Source organism: Bubalus kerabau, chromosome 15, assembly GCF_029407905.1.
Source record: "Bubalus kerabau isolate K-KA32 ecotype Philippines breed swamp buffalo chromosome 15, PCC_UOA_SB_1v2, whole genome shotgun sequence".
In the NCBI taxonomy this organism is placed as follows: domain Eukaryota; kingdom Metazoa; phylum Chordata; class Mammalia; order Artiodactyla; family Bovidae; genus Bubalus; species Bubalus kerabau.
In genome coordinates, this window is record NC_073638.1 from 65,162,424 (window position 1) to 65,170,808 (window position 8,385).

Genomic DNA, 8,385 nt, shown 5'->3' on the forward strand with positions numbered 1-8,385 from the left:
GTTTCGGGTTTGTTTGGCTTTTTTTGATGTTGCTTTTGTTACAGCATCAGAAACAGACTCTGGATAACTTCAGAAAATACAACTATTGAAGAAAAAGGCTAAATGGCTGGGTCTCAAAAATATTTGAAACCAGGGTGGCTCTCTTGAAGGCGTTGTTTGGGGTGCACCTGTGCTGTTTTCTGTCACTGTGTCTTGATTCAGGATTCATATTCCATGTGAGCATCTGAACAGCCTCCGTGGGTCACATGGTCCTCCTTTGGCCTGGGAGGATGGAGCACCCTGATGAACAGTACCACCAACAGTAAGTGGGGAGGGAGAGCTAGTTCCCCAAAGGAAAACCAAGATAGAGGAAATGAACAAGGGAATGGCAAAGGTGAACTGGCAAAAATATGTTTCTACTACAGAACTCTTCTGGTCTGGTTTTGGCTTATCACGTTCTCCAAACGAGCAACCGATCTAGCAGCATTTATGAGTATTTATGAGATCCTGGGGCCTCTGCAGGACTTTGAAGGGCCAGAAAGCACATTGTTTGGTTATCTACCCAAGCCAGGGAGCTGTCTATCATTTTCTAAGAATATCCCCAAACTCCTTTGAGAAGATTGTCCAACTACTAAATATTAATATTTGCAAACAAGACATTCTTCTCTCTATCAGGGTGATAGTAAATAATTGGCAACTGGAGTGCCCTGGGCGTGAACTAATCAAACCTATCCCAAATATAGTGAACCCATAAGATCAAACCAGCCCACGCAATCCGACCATCTGTCAGGTGTCTCCTAAGTGGGGCATTGGAAACCTGTTCCCTTTGATCTTCACAATGGAGGCCGAGAACATTTCCTCATCCCTTGGGAGAAGTACTGGGGTCTTCTTTCCTGAGTTTCACAGACCCATGGCTTTGTCTGGGACCTCAGGATTTAGTGTGGCAACTCTTAAGTTGGACGCAGGCTGCTTAACAGAGCTGCAATGATGTGACATTTAATCTGCTGCTTTCTCTTGCCTATTGAACTCTGGGGCCTGGATTCAACACCCAGTTTTGCTGCTTACCAGGTTGGTGACCTTGAGCAAGTGATTTACCCTTTCTGAATGTACCTTTTCATTTGTAAAAAGGGGATAATAATAGACCCTGCCTCATAAAGACTGTTGTAAGCATTACAGGAATTAAAGCTTATAAGGTGCTTAGCAGTATGCCTGGTTCATACTTGGCACTCAACAAAGGCTATCTGTTGTCATTATTCTGTTATTAACATTTATCTTCTGAAAACATCAGGGGCAGAGAATCCTTGGAAACAAGTGTGTTCAGCTGCTTCCTTGGACTGAGGGGATTCTGAGGCCCTGGGAGAGAGTCATTCACCCAAGGCTGCATGGCCAGTTGGTGCAGTGCCTTGACTGTGACCCAGCCTGTGGCAGTAAAAGGGATGACAGTGGTCGTATTGACCTCATGTATAGATCAAGAAGGTGGGTACCTACGGGGTGGTATTGGGAGCCTGGGAGAACTTATCATAGAACCTGCCTCAGCCTTGGCTGTGAACAGCTGAGCTGTGCCAGCACCTCTTGCCACTCCCTGGGGAGCCTAGGGAGTGCCTCAGGTTCTTCATCTATCAAATGGGAACTTTAGTAGCACCTGCCTTCTAGGGTTGCTGTGAATCAATAATGCCCCTGATCAGCTTAGAACTTGCCTAACACTTAATTCTCATTAGCTAGTGTTAGTATCAAGTCAAAGGTGGTGGGGAGAGGGTGGAAGACCGCAGGGATAAAGATTTGGAGAACCTGGCTTGTGTCTCTAACTTGGCTTTATGCCAGCTACATCCTTACGAGAGTAATTGGCATTTCTGACTGCCTTTACTCATGTGCAAGTATTTTTATATACCCTCTCATTTCATTTAATCTCCATGCCACCCTGAAAGCTAATTACTATTATTAGTCCATTTGAGAAATGAGACAGAGGTTAAATGATTTATACTTTATCCTTAAATTTGTTTATTATGGAAAATTTCAAACACGCATAAAAGAAAAGAGTAGGATCACAAACCTCCATTTATCTATTCACAGCTTCAACAACTATCAACATATGGCCACTCTTGTTTTATCTATATTTCCCCACCAACCTTTTATCCTCCTTCATTTATGAAGCATATTCCAGACATCATATTTTTCATCACTAAATATATCACCAGATGATAAGGACACTTTTAAAAGATAAGTACAGTACCAGAATTCTTTTATATCATCAAGTAGCTATTCCTCTTTTATGGTTCTTATGTATCTTAATTGTTTTCTTAGAACAACAGTAATTTTTTTCACTCAATGTAGTATCATAAGCATTTTACCATGTCATTAAATATTCTTCAAAACACTGTAACATATAAGCACAAATGATGTTAATAAATCCGTTAATTTGCTGAGCCAATCACCATTTATAGATATTTACATTAATTTTACTTTTAAAAGGTGCTTCCGCTAAAAAGCGCTTCCCTGGTGGCTCAGATGGTTAAGAATGCACCTGCAATGCAGGAGACCTAGGTTCAATCTCTGGGTTGGGAAGATCCCCTGGAGAAGGGAATCCACTCCAATATTCTGGCCTGGAGAATTCCACGAACTATTCCATGGGGTCGCAAAGAGCCTGACACGACTGAACAACTTTCACTTTCACTTTTCTGATAAAAGGCTGTGATAGGCTCCATTCTCCCCTTATTCTTTAGAATAGTATCCCTATTTTACTTTGGTGTAACAAAAAAGATAAAGAATATTATTTCCCAGCTTCCCCAGCAATTAACTGAGGTCAAGAGAACATCTTTAGTTAGTGAGATAAACAGAAATGGTAAATGGGGCCTCTGGGAAGGTTGCCTGGAGGAAATTGACTTAGCATTGAAAATGCTGTATTTTAGCCCTCCTTCTTTCCCTCCTGTCTACTGCCTGGACTTGAGTAGACTGGCTGGCAGTCCAGCATCATCTTGAACTATGAATATGGAAGCCACGCTCTAGGGTGGTAGAGCAGGATAGGAGGAGTCTGGGTCTCTGATGATCCCAGAGTCAGAGGTCTGTTAACCCCCAGACCTCCTTTAGGTGACAAAGCAATAAATGTTTTGTTTATGCCACTGTTATTATGGGATTTGGCTTTGTATGCAGATGAACCTAGCTTTAACAAAATCTTTGCACGTGGGCATTCTTGTGTACAGCAGTTTGAATTCTTAGCTTGTGTTCATATTTCCATTTCACTTCTCCTACTAATCTGTAAACTTCTTCAGAGCAAGCATTTCTATTTTACCTTTTTATTCCATATAATACCTATCCACAGTGCCTGGCACAAAATAGAGATTTTAAAACATTTTTTAAAATAATGAACAAACATGAATGTGGAGACGTGCTTGATCTTAAACATCTGATTCTGCTTAATTTCCTTAATTTTAAAAGGAGGTATCAATGCCTACTTGGAGAAAGAAATGGCAACCCATTCCAGTATTCTTTCCTGGAGAATCCCATGGACAGAGGAACCTGGCAGGCTACAATCTGTGGGATCCCAAGAGTCAGACATGACTTAGCGACTAAAATACTACTACTAAAATTCACATTGGAGAGGGAAATGGCAACCCACTCCAGTATTCTCGCCTGGAGAATTCCATGGACAGAGGAGCCTGGCAGGCTGTAGTCCATGGGGTCACAGAGAGTTGGACACGATTGAGTGACTAACACATACATGAATACCTACTACAGGAGCTTTTGAGAAAAACCAATGATCTGTCATTGAAAGATCTACAAAAACTATAAGAGTTTATCATGAAGGAGGACAAAAGAGCAGGGCGGAGGAGGCCTTGAGGTCAGAACATACTTGCCTTCACACGGAGCGACAGGAATGTCTCATGGCTGGAGCAGAGCTATGGAGGGGAAGAGGGATTTTACAACCCATGGTGAAGACATACATCTCATATTGGCGTGAACCTTATAGTGTTATTAAGAGACTTGACAGTGCTTACCAGAGTGCCTGTCACGTGGTAAGCATTTCCTATGTGGTGATTATCATTATAATTCTTGTTATTAATGGCAGGTGGTATAGTCATAAGACTGGGGACCTCCCTGATGGTCCACTGGTTTAGAATCTGCCTGGCAATGCAGGGGACATGGATTCAAAACCTAATCAGGGAACTAAGATCCCACATGGCTTGGAGCAACTAAGCCCACACCGCAACTACTGAGCCCAAAGTGCTCCAGAGCCCACACGCCACAGCTAGAAAGCGTGTGTGCCACCCTACTGAAGCCCCCACCCTCTGGAGCCCAAGTGCCACAACTCTTGAAGCCCTCGCTTCACAACTAGAGAACCCATGTGTCACAACTAAGATCTGACTCAAATATTAAAAAGAAAAAAGAAAGACAATGGGCCCAGGAGTCGAAAAGAGGGCTCTACTACTGATTTTCAATTTCAAGACACTAGCTAAACATCTTTTGCTTCTTGTGATTTCAGTTTCATCGTATGATAAATGAAGATGTGGAAAATGTAGGACCAGGTAAATGACTGTCAAATTTACATGAGCTTTAGAGCCCTTTGCTTGATGAAATATTCAATGCAAAGTCAGTGTCAAATAGACACAAAGGGGATGACTGTGGCAGGAGAAGGCAAGGGGGCCTTGAGTACCGCTGCTATATGCTTGGCCTTCTCTCCCTCACCATGGCAGCCCTTCAGGGGTCTTATGGAGGCACTGCTTAAAAACCACTAGACTAGTGCTCAGCGTCATTCGTCATTAGGGAAATGCATATCAAAGCCACAATGAGGGGGAACACAGAGGAGTTTTAGGGCACTAAAACTATTCTGTATGTTACTGCGGTGGTGGATACACGTCATTGTACATGTGTCAAATTCCATAGAATGTACAACATGAAGAGAGAACCCTAATACAAACTCTGGACTTTGGTGATAATGATATCAATGCAGCTTCACTAATTGTAACAATCGGTCCCCTGTAGTGTGGGATATCCATAGTGGGGAAGGTTGTGCCTGTGTGGGAACAGGGTAAATGGGAACTGTGGACTTTCTGCTCAATTTTGCTGTTTCTTTTGAAGTGACAGAAATGTTTTAGAACTGGATAGAGGTGATGGTTATACAACATCGTGAACATACTAACTGCCCTGAACTGTATACTTTAAAAGATTAATTTTATATTATACAAATTTTACCTCAAATTCAAAACCAAAACATCACACTAGAAGCTCTCTGAATTTTTTCCAGTTCCAGTGCTTTGCCATCCACACCCACTGCCACTCACCATCTGCAGGAGGATCGTAATTTTGAAGTGGGTTCACGTGTGCAAGTACCCAGAAAGAGTCCCACAGTCTATTTTGACTGTTAGTCCTTATTTCCATCATCCCCTAAACCCTTCGTAGGATTCTGAGGGAAAAGGAACCCAGGAAAAGAAAGTTTTGAAAGGATAAAGAAAGTATGGAAAGTGCCAGAGCATGAAACACAGACAAGGTATGAATGTAGCATAAATAGGGGTGAGGGGTGATGGGTACCCTAATGGAAGGCCCCTGAAATGTGCCAGACTCCATCTCGGAGAGCAAAGAGACAATTATACAGCTGAAGGGCTAACTAGCGAGCTATTCCTAGTGTAGGCAAAAAAAATGTTGGGCTCTTTATTGCCTACAAAGGTTAAAAGGAAAGACCCTCCAGGGCTTCAAGGAGTCTGTGGAAGAACTCTGGACCAGTGCAGTCCAATATGGTAGCCACTAGCCATGTAGCTGTTGAGCAGTTGAAATGCGACTGGTCTGAATTGAGACATGCTAAAGCATAAAATACGTATGAGGCTCTGAAGATTGAGTATGAATAAAAATGAATGAAAATATCTGAATCATTTTCCTATTGATTACATGTTGAAATCTTCATATTTTAGATACATTGGGTCAAATAAATATAATTAAACTCACCTATTTCATTTTAGTTTTTTATATAGCTACTAGAAAATTTTAAATTACCTACATGGGGACTTCCTCGGTGGCCCAATGGCTAAGACTCTGTGCTCCCAATGCAGGGGGCCCTGGTTAGATCCCTGGTCGGGGAATTTGCTCCCACATGCCACAGCTAAAGATCTCATATGCCCTAACGAAGACTGAAGATCCCACAACTAAGACCCAGCACAGCAAATAAATAAATAAATATTTTTTTTAAAGTAGTAAATTCTTCCTTATAAAAGAAAATCACATGCATGACTCACAATATATTTCCCTGGGACAGCATAGCTGTGTAGACCATTGTGTTACTCCTTCAGGGCAGAAGTGGTGCTGTTCAGGGTCTCTGTCCAGGGCAGAGACTACTCAGGCTTAAGCACCTTCTGGAAATACAGAATTCCTAAATGGTTGCCTGGAAATGTGGGTGTGTCTCAACTTAAGAAAGCACAACATACAGAAGCCAGTAAGCAAAGCAAATTTTCTTGCAGCCTGGGTATGAATACAGGTGCATCCAAAGCTTAAAGTCTTTCCCTCCCCCCCCCCCATTTTTCTTTTTTAAAAAATTAATTAATTAATTTTAATTGGAGGCTAATTACTTTAAATATTGTGCTGGTTTTTGCCATACATCAACAAGAATCACCCACGGGGACACGTGTTCCCCCATCCTGAACCCCCCTCCCACCTCCCTCCCGACCCCATCCCTCTGGGTTGTCCCAGAGCACTGGCTTTGAGTGCCCTGAAGCAACCCCATTTTCTCAAAAAGACCAGATGGCCATAAGCATAGTGTCAGTGGAGGTGGGAGGCCCCACCGTGCTTTTCCCCAACATCCCAATAAATCTCCCAGAGTCCCAGGGGTCAAGGTCATAGAATTTCCAAAATCACTTGAAATCGGCCTGGAAAATTGTAAAATGTTTATTCTGTGGCAGAGTAAAAGTTGCTGGTTTTCTATCAAGGTAGAATATAAGAACAAAGATCCAAGTAGCCAGTCCCTCACACGGCCATTTTAGTCACAGTCTGCCGGTGCTTTTGGCTGTGTTACAAAATGAAATAAATCCCTTTATAATCCTTCATACTGGCTCCAAAAAAGTATTTTCACAAGCACCAGAGCAGACCCTTTGGGCATTATTTTTTCCTATAAAAATGCTCATCTCCACTCAAAACCTTTCTCTTTTTTAATCATATCCTCTTACAAAATGGTAAACTGAAATGATTTTGGTGCAGGTTCTGTTGGATGGAGCTGGGGAGGAAGGAAATGTGGGCAGTGGTCCAAACAGAAATCCCCCTCCCAAGCTCAATATCCTCCCCAAACTCTCCGTAATCCTCCCCAGATCACTCACCTTCAATGGTCTCTGCTTCCACGCAACACAGCAAATTTCCCATTTTCTGCCTGGAAACATTTCTCTTGCATTGTCGTTACTTAAAACTTCATAGTTTGTAGGGTCTTTGAGCAGCAGGACGCTCCCCTTGACCCCCACCCCTATACCTAGCTCAGTATGACTTCACATAGCACTCAATAAATAGTTGTTGAATGACTGAATGAAGTTGAATCTGATATTTGCCAACTCTGATAAAATAGAGGAAATCAATGTCAGTATTTCCAGCTAGATAGAGAAACAGGACAGCTATATAAAATGATCTGAAGGAAAAATTGCATCCAACACTTTACTTTCAGGTCTCTGAAGGAGGCTGTTATAACAATGGACTATAAATACAGGATGAATGCTATATCTATAAAGAAGCAATTCCAACACTGGTCTGCAAGAGCCAAGAAAATCCAGCTTCTTCTCCCCGAGTATATACACAGGTGCACTGTGTGGAATGAAATCCACTTAACTTGATTTTATGGACAGTGATTCATGCAAACTCAGTTCCAAACTGCTCGGCATGGCTCAGTTAAATAAATTACAGCAAGAGTAAGCCAGCCAGCAGTAAAGGCAAAAGACTGAAAATAAAAACTCGAGGTTGAGGACTGAAATTTTAGGAGAGCCTGGTGCGCCAGAATTGTCTTTCTTCTGGGGGTGCTGTAGGGGTTTGAGCAATCTTCAAGGTCAAGGCCCTGATTGGACTGATGGGGAAACTGAGGCCCAGTGAAGACTGAGTATATGTTCAAAGTCACTTAGTGAATAAGTGGTAGAATCAGGGCTCCTGGATCCCAAGTCAAAGAATTTTTCATCTTATCAGGCTCCTGAATGTAGTGTTCTCTGTCACAGTACCAGGTACAACCAAGAGACTCAACACATATCTGTGGAATGGAAGAACTACCGCGTCTGCTGGGCTGGGGCTAGCCAGAGTCAGCCTGAGGGATACAGGGGAGAAAGACCTATGCAGACCCTTGAGACTAGATACTCCTGTGTTTAGGGACGGGAGAGACTGCTCCTAGCAGCGGCCCTACATCCTCAGTGTTCCAGCTCCCACCAGGGGAGACACAACCATCTCCACACTTTGGCCTCC

General features: G+C 42.7%; 1 long non-coding RNA gene across 2 annotated transcripts; it reads left to right on the plus strand.

Annotated features, from left to right (window-relative positions):
- Positions 1 to 209: 209 nt before the first annotated feature.
- Positions 210 to 6,436, plus strand: LOC129628335 (uncharacterized). Of its 2 annotated transcripts, none has more exons than XR_008702782.1 (3): positions 210 to 301; positions 1,268 to 1,455; positions 3,412 to 6,436. It is a non-coding gene; the product is annotated as an uncharacterized LOC129628335 (long non-coding RNA). The 2 variants fall into 2 exon arrangements; XR_008702781.1 differs by lacking the exon at positions 210 to 301 and adding an exon at positions 927 to 1,047.
- Positions 6,437 to 8,385: the final 1,949 nt, after the last annotated feature.